The following is a 14,406-nucleotide window of genomic DNA, read 5'->3' on the forward strand; positions in this document are numbered from 1 at the left end:
CACAGATGACAAGTAGTTACGAGTGCATAGAACAGTGGTCCTGATCCCGTCTGATGAATCGGGGAATATTTAGTGAGGAATGATTTTTCATCTAAGGTTCATAAAGAAAATTGGGTCCAATCTGGACATCCAAGCAGAGGGAACAGTGTGGGGATGGTTTCCAGGTGGGAAAGAAAAGAAATAGGGAAAACTTGAGAAAATGAAAGCAGCCCAGAGTGTTGAGGAAACAGCTGGAATCAGAAGTATGGTTTGAAGTTAGCAAGAGGTAATACTGCCAGACAGCTCTGCCTCCTGTGCGGGGGGCTCATCTGAACTTGTGAGATGAGGCGTCTCCAAGATTCTCTGTGAAAGGAACTGATATTTACAAAACATAGCGTATAGGCTGCTTCCCTTATAGACAGTATTTTATTTAAATTTCAAAACAATCGTAAAGTAGATTTTATCCCCTTTATTTTACATATGAAAAACCAAGGCTCAGAAAGTGTAAATGATGTGTACAGGATTCCACAGAATTAGCTTAACAGCTGGTACTTGACTAGTTTTTCTTAAGGAATTTCCACCCCCCCCCCCCGCCCCCACCACCACACACACACACACACACACACAATAATCTGTCAGAGAAGCCGCATTACCATGTTCTTGGATGCCTCTGCTCTGGAACCACAGGCTTTCTTTTAGTTAGATGGCAGGATGTAGATGTCAGGACAGGAACTAAGTAACCATCAAGACCTCCTCACTTCTTTCAGTTTCTGGATGAGGAAACTGAGGGCTAAAGATGGCTGTGTGACACACCCGTGGGTTGGCGTGAGTGATTGCTTGAGGCTGGGTTCATCATCAACCACGTACACTTTTCATATTTTATCCCAGGCTCCAACCTTCTTAGGCAGCCACAGTTCCAAAGTTAAAGGCTGAGAGAGCCGCTGTTTTCCTAAAACTGACAAAAATTCACTGAGGTAGGAAATGGCAACCCACTCCAGTGTTCTTGCCTGGAGAGTCCCAGGGATGGGGGAGCCTGGTGGGCTGCCGTCTACGGGGTCGCACAGAGTCGGACACGACTGAAGCGACTTGGCAGCAGCAGTAGCAGTAGCCATAGCTACCTCAGTGAAAAAGTCACCTTGACTTTTGGAAGCAAAACCTCTTTTTATCCTCCCCATTAATAACGTCTGTTTGTGTTCTTTCTACATAATTAGAAATCCTTCTGTCTGAATAAACGAAGGTAATTTATTTTCTATCATCAGGAAGATAAACCGTGTTGCTCAATTCTAAAATTTCTCTGACAACTTTTGGAGTTAATGGGAATTGGATAACTATTAAGATTCTGTAGAAGAGAAAACCTTTGAGGTGGGTGGAATAGGAGGAAAAGCTCTATAAACTCGAAATTGGTTTTTAATGTTTTAATATTTTTCAGGAAACTAAAACCTGTTGGCCTGTGCCAAATTGTCTTTGAAATGGATTAATTCGTATAATATGTTCATAAAGAATGTCCTGTTTAAAATGGCTAAATGCAAATTAATTGGACTTTTAACATTAAAACAAAGAATGCCAATGAGTTGTTGGTGGTTCTGAAAAAGAAAGTATTAATCAGTCAGTATTTTGCTAGGTTCTCCACTAGAGGGCCGAAAGAACAACTCAACACTATAGAAGCCTAACGACAGGCTGGCATTTAAAACCAGACGTGTGTTGGGTTATCTCATTGTCAGTTATCACTTAAAAATGTACTTAATATAGTCACAAGAAATTGACTTGTACATTTCTTTCAGGAAATGAAGAATAATCCATTTATCTCTCTCTCTCTCTATAAACTCATGTGCTGATACCTAGCTGAAGGTTTTTATTATAACACTTTTAATAAAATCACCATGAAAATAATTTGCTGATTCGAAAGAGATGTGCAGTAGAAGGCAGGTTGGATGGAATTCTTAGCAAAGAAAAGTATATTTGGAGAAAGATTCATTTCACAACTCTTGTAAAATAACATACCAGCCCCTTAGAATTGATGAACCATGTTTCTATGTTGTAGGCATTCATTTGGACCTTATTCAGATGGAGACACTAAGGAAAAATGAGCCCTCTGCGTTTCACAGCACTCAGCTGCCACCTGCCCCATCCCCATTGCATGGTGTCTTAGACCAGTTTCCTTAGCAGTGGAGCCTGAGATAGGGGTTCGGAGTTTGTGATCTGCTGAGGATGTGGTTCTCCACAAAAGCATCCCATAAGGGAGAGTGTATATCATGATTGGGAAGGGCAGGGAGAAGAGAAAGAATGATCTCAGACAGTCTAGCCATAGCCTAGTTCACAGGGAGAGGGCTATGGACCATAAATTGCAAGGTCATCCACCCTTGAGGCAAAGGAGCTGCCCTTGGATACCCCTCATCTGTCATCACTGGCTGTGGACCTCCGTGTGCATAGAGGGTCAAGGAACTCAGTATTTGGACCCCCTTCTCAGCAGAGGGCAACGGTCTGTGGAAGGAGGCAGCTGTGGGCTCTGAAGTAAATGAAATCCCTGATGGAGGCATTTATCTTCATACTGAGTCTTTAAAATATATGTATTTTTTCTTTTTGTGTGTGTGTGTGTGTGTGTGTATATATATATATATGTTCAATACATATATATGTGTCTAAAAGAGAGTTAAATATGTATTTCTTAAAAGACATTTAAGAAAAAGAACAGCATTAAAAGGTTAGATAAACAGCTATCTTATATATGAGATTGATCCCTATGAAATTGTATTATTCAACAGTTCTTGACTTAGAAGAACGTTAGCTTTACCAGTTTCACATTGTTCAACCTAATTGTTGGTCTCATCCTTTAATTTGCTTTGTTATCCTTTTATTTACTCCATGTAACAAAAGCCATATATGAAATATGGCATTTATACAATCAAGTAGTCTCATGTTGAAACTTCAGGGAAAAATTTTCCTGTATTGCTTCCTGTTGCTTAATGTGACCACTGTTTTTTTTCTTTTACTAAAATTTGACCATAAACTTGTTTCTGATTGCTAAATTTGTTGAAGTTTACCCATGTATGACTGATTGAAGTACAATTAGACACTTGATTAACAGTCATCAAATAACGATGCTCATTTGCCCTCACATGGTCCATATATCCTGTGATTCAAATAGAAATCTCTTTTGTGGAAGAAAGATATCTCAGTAGATTAGAGCTTTCCTCAGGTTATTTCAAAGTATTTATTTAGCTCCCACTGGACACTGAAACACTTTCTTAACTTTTGAGATACCCTAGCTGTGTGTAAGTTCACTCCCCAAATATTACAAGTCAACCATTGGGACATTTTAAGACTTTGGGACTATAGGATTAGGAATGTGTGTTTCTGATGGTTCTATTTTCTTGTTCAGTGTTTGTTTTTTTAATCAGTACATAATTTTTTTTGCCCCTTACACAAATTTTTTTCTTAAATTCCATTTCAAAGATAATAAGCTGTTCTTCTAGTTTTATTTTGGCTCATCTTGGACAGTAGATCTTTTCCTCCTTTCTTTCCAACTTTTATATGTCTTCTTTGTGTCTCTTATTAAGTGGATATTCTCCCTCCTGATTTTTTTATTTTAACATGAGAGACTTCTCTTTGTGTCTGAGATTATCTCGTTACATGACATTAATTCTGCTGTATTATTTTACATTTTCCATCACTATAATTTTGTGTCTCTTCCCAGTTTTCCATCCAAAAGACATGAATTTAATTTATTAGTTTAGAATTTATCCATCCTGCTTTGTTGTTACAATGTCCTTGGCTTGAGACTCACCTTCACTTTTATACACCCCTGTCAGTATCCATGTTTTATTTGCTCACTTGGCTCCTTTCATTGTCTTTCATCATGTGGATACCATTCAATTCTAGATCTCTATTCCTGGCATGTGGTGGTTATCATTTTCCTCTTTCTTCCATAGTTCTTTTGTGGCTTTTTAATGGCAATGATATACTTATTCAGGGTGTTTTACTTTTCTGTATTTCTTGCTGCCTCCTGTTTTTATTGCTTGAGTCCTGAATGCAAGCAAGTTTCAAGGTAGGTCTTTATTTGGCAAATATTCTGAGGCCTTGTATGGCTGAGAATATAGTTTATGCTTTTGTATTTATATGCCATTTTAACACTGTCTCAAATGCTAGGTGATAAAAATCTTGGACAAAGTTGGTAGCATTTTTACCCTGACTTTCAAAAGATCTCATTCATTCTTTGAAATGGCTGAAACCTGCTAACATAACTAAACATAGGTTTTTCCATGGGCTTCTTAGCAACCAGTAAATACTCCACCTATTTTATGATTTGATATTTAGATAAAGAACTATCATAGTATGAAGTTGCGGTTCTAGCAGGAACATCGGAAAAGAAGACAGAATCTCTAGAGGGGAGATCTTAGATTACAACAAGGCTCAAGGATGCAAGGCTGGGGCAATCAGGAATGACTGCCAACCGAGACCCAGTTGCAGGGCCTGGCTGGATGACAGAGCTGGGGAGGGCCTGGTGCGGGGCAGGGAGCATGGGGGTACTGAAAGCTCAAAGGCATATAGCAGATGTGATGAGTGTTAGGACGTGCTGACATCATTCCTGAAAGGTGAGTTGAAAGAATGAACAGGGAGATGTGGATGTGGAGAACCAGAATCCAAGCTCAGGGAGGTGGGGCTGGCAGGTGCCATGGAGGAGGCAGCCTTTTGCTTGACCTGTAGACTCACCGTCCTCAGCTCATCTGCCTCCCAGCCATTTACACATCAGCTCCCTCAAGGAGGTGGCTGGGAGCGTCGTGTTAGGAGAGAGCAGAGAGAGGTCAGGTCAGGGCCTCTGGAGGGGACGGGGGCACGGATTGACCTCATCACAATCATGCCTGTTCTTCCTCTTCAAAACCACTTCCAAATTTTTATGATATGCCAGTTGACATCTGTTGACACACTCCTGGGTTCTGGGATAAATTCCTTGCAACTTGGGAATAGCTAGTTACAATTTAGGAATAGCTGGGGTGGAGCTAAGGCAGGGCAGGAATTGTGTGTCACATTGGAATAAAATGGCTAATACCCCGTCTAGTCTGTAGAAGAGAGAGAATGGGGGAGAAAAATGCCACTAACATTATCTGTTGTGAAGGAGACATTTGGTTTATGATTGTACTAGAGTGAGTGTGAGATACTGAGAACAATGGAAAAGGGTGCTTTGCCTGTAGTACTAAGCAACTAATTGTGCCCCTTAAAGGATAGAGGAAATAAAAAACAGCAAATATGCTTCCTTGTCAATTCCAATTTCAGGTTCCAGAATTTGAGTCCTAGAATATTGTTAGAAGGTAGATTTTGCTTCATTTCCATTCCAACCTGGGAGCTGTGCAGTGAAGAAAGCAAATGTGGTGGTTAATCCCCTCTGGGAAGTAGTTTTTCAGTTGAGAAAGAAGCAATTTTAGATGAAAAATGTGAGTAAACAGGGAGATGTGGTGTTTATCTTCAAAATAGGCTGAATGCATAGATGGAAAAAATACCATCTGCTGCCCTTTCAAAGGTGGTCTTTGGAGGAGAAGGGGGTTCTAACTCATTTTGAGTCTGGGCCTCCTAGGGTCAAAGAGAGAAGGCCAAGAATAAAAAAATAGCATAGTTGGGGAATCTTCAGCAATATTGCCAAAGATCTATCACAGAGATCAAAGCAGAAAATTCCTGTTTTCTTGCTGGTGTTAGACTTACTGCTCTTTAGATACCGATATAATGATATTAATGATCAGCACTTAATGGTGAGTTTCCTATAGGTTTATAAAACAATTAATATACCAAATTCCAGCTCAGCATTGGGGCTTCCCTGGTGGCTCAGACAGTAAAGACTCTGCCTGCAATGCAGGAGACCCAGGTTCGATCCCTGGGTTGGGAAGATTCCCTGGAGAAGAAAATGGCAATCCACTCCAGTATTGAGTGGAAATATGCCTGGAAAATCCCAGGGACAGAGGAGCCTGGTGGGCTACAGTCTACGGGGTTGCAAAGAGTCAGACATGAGTAAGCGACTAACACTTTGACTTTCACATGAGGATACTCAGTGAATGCACAAAAGAATGCTGTGAAATTTCATAGTGTTTATGAAACTTTACACACGGAGCAAGTGGCACAGCTAAGAACTGATATTAAGGATCCCAGGTAAGGTTCCACAGGGAGGTCATTTTTACCCTCCCTGTAGATATAACTTCTGCCTCAGCTGTGGCTCAGTGCAGGAGATTCCAAAAAGGAAGAACTTTTTTCTTTTTTTCTCCTGAGATAGCATTTATCAATGAACACAATAATCCAAGGAGAGAAGGAACTAGAAATCATTTAGTTAGCAGCCAGAATTTAAAGATGAGAAAACTGAGGTCCCGAGACAAAGTGGTTTTCCCCAATTTACATCAGAAGTTAGTAGCATAGACAAATGTGTAAACTTCTGGGCATTGCCTGAAATAGTCAACACTATACCTTTAAATTCTAAAAATAAATATTCAAGCTACTGAAATCGTTTAGTAATTAAAAAAAAAAAAATCCCAGGCTAATACTGATGACATCTTTAAGACGTATGGATAGGAATAGCATATTTCTGACTGTCATGAACAGCTGCATCCTCATAGCCTGTATCACGAACTGCTCTCATTAAGTGCAAACTCAGATTTGTCCCAGGCAAAGTTAAATTTGTCCCAGGCATATTTTATCCCAGGCATATTTTTCAAAATGCACATAGTCTAATTTCCATTTTTAAAAAATGGAAGTATAATTGATTTATTATACAACAGTGTATTAGTTTCATATGTACAGCAAAGTGGTTCAGCCATATGTGTGTATATATATATGTATATATATAAATTATTTTCAGATTCTTTTCCCTTATAGATTATTATAAAATACTGAGTATAGTTTCCTGTGCTGTACATTAAGTCCTTGCTGTTTATCTATTTCATATATAGTGGTTTGTATCTGCTAATCCCATAGCCCTAATTTCCCTTTTCCCTTTGGTAACCATAAATTTGTTTTCTATGTCTGTGGATCCATTTCTGTTTTGTATACAAATTCATTTCTATCATTTCTTTTTTTTTTAGATTTCACATATAAGCGATATGATATTTTTGTGTCTCTACAGTTCTATACAGTAATTTCTGTCTGGCTTACTTCACTTAGTATGATCATCTCTAGGTCTACCCATGTTCCTGCAACCAAGCATAGAATCTTGAGCAGTAAAATCAATCAGCTAGTACTAGCATATTAGAAGCCCTGTCCTCTAGCAGCTTGTAGTCTTTCTGGGCAATGAGACAGATTCCTATTTAACAGCCTTGATTTATTTAATGAGTATTTTCCATTTGGCTTCTGAAGTGGAGCTGACGCAGGCAGAATGCCTGCACAGTGATTCTCTAGCCTGGGTTCCTGATTTTCTCACTCGTTTGGTCCATCCATTCTGATATTTCTCCCTGTTTTCCCATCAGCCCAGTGGTTAGTAATTTCTTTTTAGCTATTCACCCCATATGAACTCTGCCCCTCTTATCGCTATTAGGAGGATTATCCCGTAGAATCTACAATGTAGATTTCAGCCTCTTGGGAAGAGATTCCTTCGTTCTAGACCAGATCCACTTTATTTGTGATGAACCCTCATAACAAGCTGAACTTGTCCTTCAAACACATTATTTTGTGTTTGTTTCTGCCTACTGCCATGCTGTGATTCATGGGGTCGCAAAGAGTTGGACACGACTGAGTGACTGAACTGAACTGAACTGAATCCTGATTATATAGTTAATATCTGCTTCTCCCATTGCACTGCAGTCTCCAAGAGGAGGGACAATGTCTATTCATTCACTAACATCCAGCAAAGTGTCTGGCCCATGAACACTTACTCAATAAAACCCTTCATAGAAAAGTATTTAATTACACAACTTCTGTGTAACTTAATTGATTAAGAACTTTGGATATAGCTAATTTCAGTTGTCAATAGACAAATATTTGAACAACACATCGATTCCATCAGTTCATACACAGATCTTTTCTGGGGTCTGGCTCCTCAACCTCTGGGATTGTTAGCCTCACCTGAGACCCGTTAGACATGCAGGCCCCTCCTCAGACCTGCTGCGTCAGAATCTGAAATTTACAGGACTTACCCGGTGCTTCCTCAGTGCTGGGATATGCTGTGAATCAGGGAATAAAATCTCAAATGTTTTGTTTGGCCAGGCAGACCCCCTAAGTGAGTGAAGTAAACCAGACTTTTAGGTATAAGCACGATCCTAGGTGATCTCTGGTCCTTGACCTCCCTCAGTGGGAGTGGTGGGCACTGTGCTGCCTGGAGATTAGCTTCATCTACCAAGGGTAGTGCTGTGCAGATCAGTGCCGGGGTCCAGCCCCGGCTGATCCAGGGTATTCGAAGCGGGGACGGCGTCGGCGAGGATCAGGATACAATAGCTTCAATTAGATATTAATTAAAGATATAAAGAGTAATAGAATAAGTATAGCTCAGTAGGAAAATTCAGTGGAGAAAAGAGGCTGAGTAGCTTGGTTTACATGGGGGACCAATAAAACTTCAAGACAAGAAGTTTGCACCACTTACGGAGGCCGCAGGCGTCCATCTGTTCTCCCGAAGGAGAGGAGACACGGAGGCCTCCCCGGTCGGATCTTAGAAGCCCAGGCATAATTAGTAAGCATGGTGGGTTCCGCACTCCAGATGGAGACTCAGCCAGAGTGAGAGAGGGAGAGACATGGGGAGACCAGTCTTTCGAGGAACTGATCCCAATTCTTTATTTTCCATGGTCTACTTTTATACACTGAGATGTTATGCAAAAGTCACGAGGGGTCAGCAGTCCTGACTTTTATCAAAGTCAGGTGCTTCATACAAATGTATACAGAGGTCTTAGGGGTGTTACATCATCTTCTGGCCAGGGGGCCTGCTGACAATTTATGACCCTCTCCTTGTGACAGCGGTCAGTCAACCAGGACACTTATTTCTCCAGGGGTGATTATTCTTAAAACAGACGCCACCCGAATAAAGTTACATTCCTATAGGATGAGGGTGTAGTGGGTTTTAGTTAAGGAAAGAATTTACTTAGCCTAAGGTCTAACGTGATTAATATTAAAGGTTAATACTTATTTCTTCTATATATTCATTAATGTGTGTAAGGGCAGGGGATATGGAGACTTAGCAACAAACATTGGCTCAACAAATGAAAAACCCTTCACCAATACAGTTTCTAATCAGCCCATTATACTTATACTAATAGTTTTCTAACTTTTCTAAGGAACCTGTTTTTAGAAGGTTTAAAGCATCTCATGCCTCTCACGGTTGGGAGGCTGTGAGCAATCACATGTGGCCGGACAAGCCTGTCTGGCAGGCTAGAGAACCTTCAGAGGAGTTTGTAGGTTGAAACACTCCTGTCACACCCAGGAATTATTATTAACTAGAGCTCTAAGTTAACTCCTTCTCTGAAAGAGGTGGTGGGGGACAGCCCCCCATAAAGTCAGAGGTGAAGGTGAGAGCACAAAGTAGTAAAGTAGGCAGGTTCTGGTTATGGGGATAGATGCTCGAGGATTTCCAGGGGGACTCCTGAGGCTCGATCCCGCCTTTGCGTATGTCAAGCCTCCTTCCTCATGACCTTTGCCACAGGCGGAGTGCCTCACGCTGGCCCCCAACAGATCAGGATGCCTGAAGGCCTAGTGTTGCAGGCCCCTTGAGCGATTCAAGAGAAAAAGACACAAACCTGCAAGTAGAATCTCTTGACTCAGAGACTGATGACTAACTTCAGTTCTTTTTTTAAATTATGTTTCCCCTTTTTTTAAAATTGAAGGATAGTTAATTTGCAATGTTATGTTAGCTTCAGGTGTGCAGCAGTGTGATTTAGTTATACATATATGTATATGGGCTTCCCCAGGTGTCTCAGTGGGTAAAGAATCTATTTGAGACACAGGAGACACATGTTCGACCCCTGGGTTAGGAAGATCTCCCGGAGGAGGGCATGGCAACCCACTCCAGTATTCTTGCCGGGGGAATCCCAAGGACAGAGGAGCCTGGCGGGCTACAGTCCATAGGGCGACAAAGAGTCAGACATGACTGACGTGACTGAGCACACACGTGCATATATATCTATATATTCTTTTAAATTATAGGCTATTATTAATTATCATAGGCAAGATATGGAATATGGTTCCCTGTGCTATACAGTAGGTCTTTGTTGTTTATCTATTTTACGTACAGTAGTGTGTGCCTGTTTACCCTAAACTCCCAATCTATTCCTCCCTCCCACCTTTCGCTTTTGGGAAGCACATGTTTGTTTTCTATGTCTGAGAGTCTATTTCTATTTTGTATATAGGTTCATTTATACCACTTTTTCAAATTCCACATGTAAGGGATATCATAGTATATTTGTCTTCCTGAAGCTGAAGAATCATGAGGGATTTAAGCAGAACACACAAGTGCCATAGAACTGGTTTTAGCATCCCTAGTTTGCAAAGTTTCTTACCAGTGAGAAGACTTTGGGGAATGTAGTAAACAAGTCCAGTTCTTCACCAATGCAGAATTTCTATAGTTTTGTAAATCAGAAAACACTCTTTCCTCTGTTTCCTTCCTTCCCTCTTTCATTACTAATTTACTTATTCAATATATGTTCTGTGTCTCCTCTGCTGCGTGGCCTCTGTACCAGGTCTAGTCAACCTAAAGGTCAATAGCATCAAATGGACCTGGCGTCCAGTGGCTCACAGTCTCACCATGACAACACTGTACTCAGAAAGCAAAGAGCTCTATGTAGGTGGCCCTTCAGTAATCGTCATGTCTATTTTTGAGAGATGTTCTTAAGTTTACACTCCAGCTAGAGTGGTTCACAAATCTTGGTAGGAGGCAGAAGTAGGGGGGATAGCTTCCTGAAGATGAATACAGTGAAGGAAGTTTACAAGAGGATGTGGTTCAGCTAAAAAGCAATCCTGAGGAGTGAATTCTGAAAAGCAGCTGTAGCACCCTCGGCGATTTAAAAATGGGAACGTTTCTTGCTGCACTTCCTCAGGTTCGTCATTTCTGGCAGGTGAGAAAAATCTGCTACATCTTTGAGCAGGAGCGAGAGCTGATTCATAAAAGCTAGTGCTCTGGATGCCGTTCCTCAGGTAGATTAAGACTTCATTAAGCGATTTCACCACATTTGGCATAGTTCTTTTTCCTTCTCGCTGTAGGAGTCTCTCCAGTTGCTTGGAGGGGATTTTTATCTGTCTTTGTCGCAGAAGTTAGCCCTGGAGATGCAGTGACATTTGTGAGGAAGCCCCACACGGGTGAGAAATACTCCACAAGGCTTTATATTTGGGTGGCAGCTGTGATCATGAGGGTAATAAAACTCAACCGAAGGCTCATTCAAACACCGCTTGTTGATCAGCCCCCAGTGCTGAGTCAGCAAAGGTCTGATGAGTGTTACACAATATCTGCGACTGGAGTTTCCATCTGGGATGAAAGGATGTTTTGCCGCATTTCACCCGAGCTTTCCATTTCATTGATCTGTCTATGTTGAATAAAGGTCTGATGATAAAACTAATAACTTTTCAGGGTATTTTTTTTTTGAGACAAAATAGTAATTTGTTCTCCAGCACGTTCACCACCAAGTAATCAGGCTGGGAGGACTCTCGCCGTCCTCCTGTAACCACTAACTCTCTGGATAGCACGTCATCTGTCTATTAACATATGGGATATATTTCCATGTTTTAGTGTCCTCATTCTCATTCTGACTATGAGAGGCTGTCCCTGCCATGTTTGTTCTCCTCACGTGGCATTTCCAGCTCTTATGCTTTACAAAACCTCTGTATTCAGCATGCATGCCAACCTCAGCATGACAGTGAGTCCCCTACATGCAAAAGAGTTCTGTTCAGAGAGCGTGTTGTAAGTCCAGTTTGTTCAGAAGTTCAACACAGTTAGACTAGGGTAGGGACCCAGCTAACACAATTGGCTATATAGTACTGTACTGTCATAGGTTTATAATACTTTTCACCCAATAATAGTAAAAACAAACACACAAAAGAAAACATTTTTAATCTTACAATACCTTGAAAAGTACAGTGGTCTACAGTACAATAGCTGGGATACAGGGGCTGGCATCGAGTGAACAGGCTAGAAGAGCTACTGATGGGGGGTAGAGGAGGTGGGAGACGGTGGAGCTGCGGGGTCGGCAGCAGGAGAGGGAGGCACGCAGCAGTGCGTCTCATGCCTGACGTGACTGGACATGCAGGCGCATGCGCAGGTGGTCCCAGCTTTGAAAGTTTGCAACTCGGAGGCTCGTATGCAGGAGGCTTACTGTATTTCCTTGGAACATTTTGTGATTTTTCTTCCCTAATCAACAAAATTTCAACATGTCGACCCGATGCTCCTTCACTCACCCTGGAGAGTAGAGGGGATCTAGGGTCAGCCAGGGAAACTTGACTTCATTCTATTCTCTAAGGTACTGCTTTCATTTAAACCTTCTTCTTTATTCTCTTTCTCTCTGATTACCTGCAGGTCTTCCAACCCCTCCTCCCCATCTGTATTCTGCTCTTTAGCCAGGGAGATGTCTTTTGACGTGACAATCTGATCGCATGTGCCCCTGTCTCCCTTGGAGATTCAAGGACTTCTCACTCTTTAGAGAATGAAGCCCAGAATCCTCGTCTGACATCCAAGCTTCATTGTCTTGCGTCTCCTGTGTGGAGACACGCATTGCCCCAGACACTCTGAACTGCTTCTGATCTCTGAACTGTATGCTCTTGCCTTTAGCACCTGGCCTTCCCCTTTGCAACGTGGCACACACCCCACTCCCTCCATCTGTCTGCCCCCACTGCGCACTCCCGAGCGTCTTCCCAGCGGCGTATTACCACTTTCCGCTGCTTTGAAAACACCATCTCCAGAGCCTGTCACCCAGACTCCAATCATGACTCTGCCACTTACTAGCTCCAGCCCTTGAAGAAGTCATCATCCCATCTCTTGGTGCTTTTGTTTCATTTGTGAAACAGGGTAAAATTAGTGCTCACCTCACTAGATTGCTCTTAAGACTGTATAAGCAAATGAGTGAGTGAGTGAGTGATGTCGCTCAGTCTGTCCAACTCTTTGCAATCCCATGGGCTGTACCCTGCCAGGCTCCTCTGTCCATGGGATTCTCCAGGCAAGAATATTGGAGTGGGTTGCCATTTCCTTCTCCAGGGGATCTTCCTGATCCAAGGATCGAACACGGGTCTCCTGCATTGCAGGCAGATTCTTTACCACTTGAGTCGCCAGGGAAGCCTATATAAACACATACATATAATGAATTTGTCATGTGAAGAAACTATAAATTATTATGACTTACTCCATTAACAGTATCACAGTTTATATGTTTTTAGTCACCTCAAGGATAATCAAAAAGCACACCTACTGGGTCCCAAGATCATAAATAGAAGAAAGCATTCCAAAGCCAAATATAAGTGATCTGGGGATTACCAGTTAATTAGAATCAGTCGTTTGCTGTTATTTTTTGTTGGTTAAGATAGCTCATACATAGTTTTTGAAATTCCAGATTAAAATATATTTTAGAATTTAAATGAATGAATACCTATATTGAAAAAATAAAATGTAAAATAGATATCAGATAATTACTCAATTGCTTTTCCAATGTCAGTTAAATATTTTATTGGGACAACATTTTAAAATTTCAGGATTTTTATCCTATTGTATCTTAGGAGAATGGAGATTGACATTTGTACAGACTCTGATGATTCATATAATTACCGTACCTCTTAGCCTAGGTATGCTTAAGATTTTGCTGTCTCCAGGACTTAGGTTTGAGTTTTGAAGGGGTACATCTGATCCTAAGCCAGGTTTAGGGTGTCAGGGGACCCTGATCAACAGGAGAAAGCAAGTGCTTTCAGCTGAGTTTTGGAAAGCTGTTTGGATCTCTAGTTGGTTTGGGGCCAGATCACGCTTCCATTTAAAGCAATGATCTCAGGATTCTAGGAGCCCTGATGTTTTGACACCCAGGGTATTTCACAGTTGGGACAGATTTAACAAAGCTATAGCTTTAAATAAAAGCAGGCTCCATTCTTGAAAATGGGCTAGAACAGAGGGAAACTTCAGGAAACTTTAAGGAGATGGGACTTCCTTGGCCTCCCTGGCAGCCACTGGTGATGTCCTCCTGGGGCCAAGACTGCACTCCTGGGATCCTCCGAATTGCCTTGGAGCTGGTTACTGATCTGATGATTCACTGATCAAATTAGGATAAGATGAGAGTAAAGGGCAGGCAATTATTTCCATAGCCTGGATTTGCCCAGGATCATAGTAGAAGCTGGGACATTTCTGGGAAATCAAGTATCGTGGTTACTTTAAAGCTGGAGTGAGGAGAGACGGTTAAAAAATAAAGGGGGTAAACAGATCTATTACAAATGATTGCCTTCCCCTTGTCTGTGTCCCTCATTCTGTCTGCCTGCCTTTTTTGCTTGCATATCTATGACTTTCTTCTTTCC

General features: G+C 41.5%; 1 protein-coding gene across 8 annotated transcripts in view; it reads left to right on the forward strand.

The window, feature by feature from the left end:
• Nucleotides 1-14,406, forward strand: part of MLIP (muscular LMNA interacting protein) — a 286,739-nt gene that overhangs the window by 258,448 nt on the left and 13,885 nt on the right. The gene's annotated exons all lie outside the window — the stretch shown is intronic.

Source organism: Bubalus kerabau, chromosome 3 (genome assembly GCF_029407905.1).
Source record: "Bubalus kerabau isolate K-KA32 ecotype Philippines breed swamp buffalo chromosome 3, PCC_UOA_SB_1v2, whole genome shotgun sequence".
NCBI classification, from domain to species: domain Eukaryota; kingdom Metazoa; phylum Chordata; class Mammalia; order Artiodactyla; family Bovidae; genus Bubalus; species Bubalus kerabau.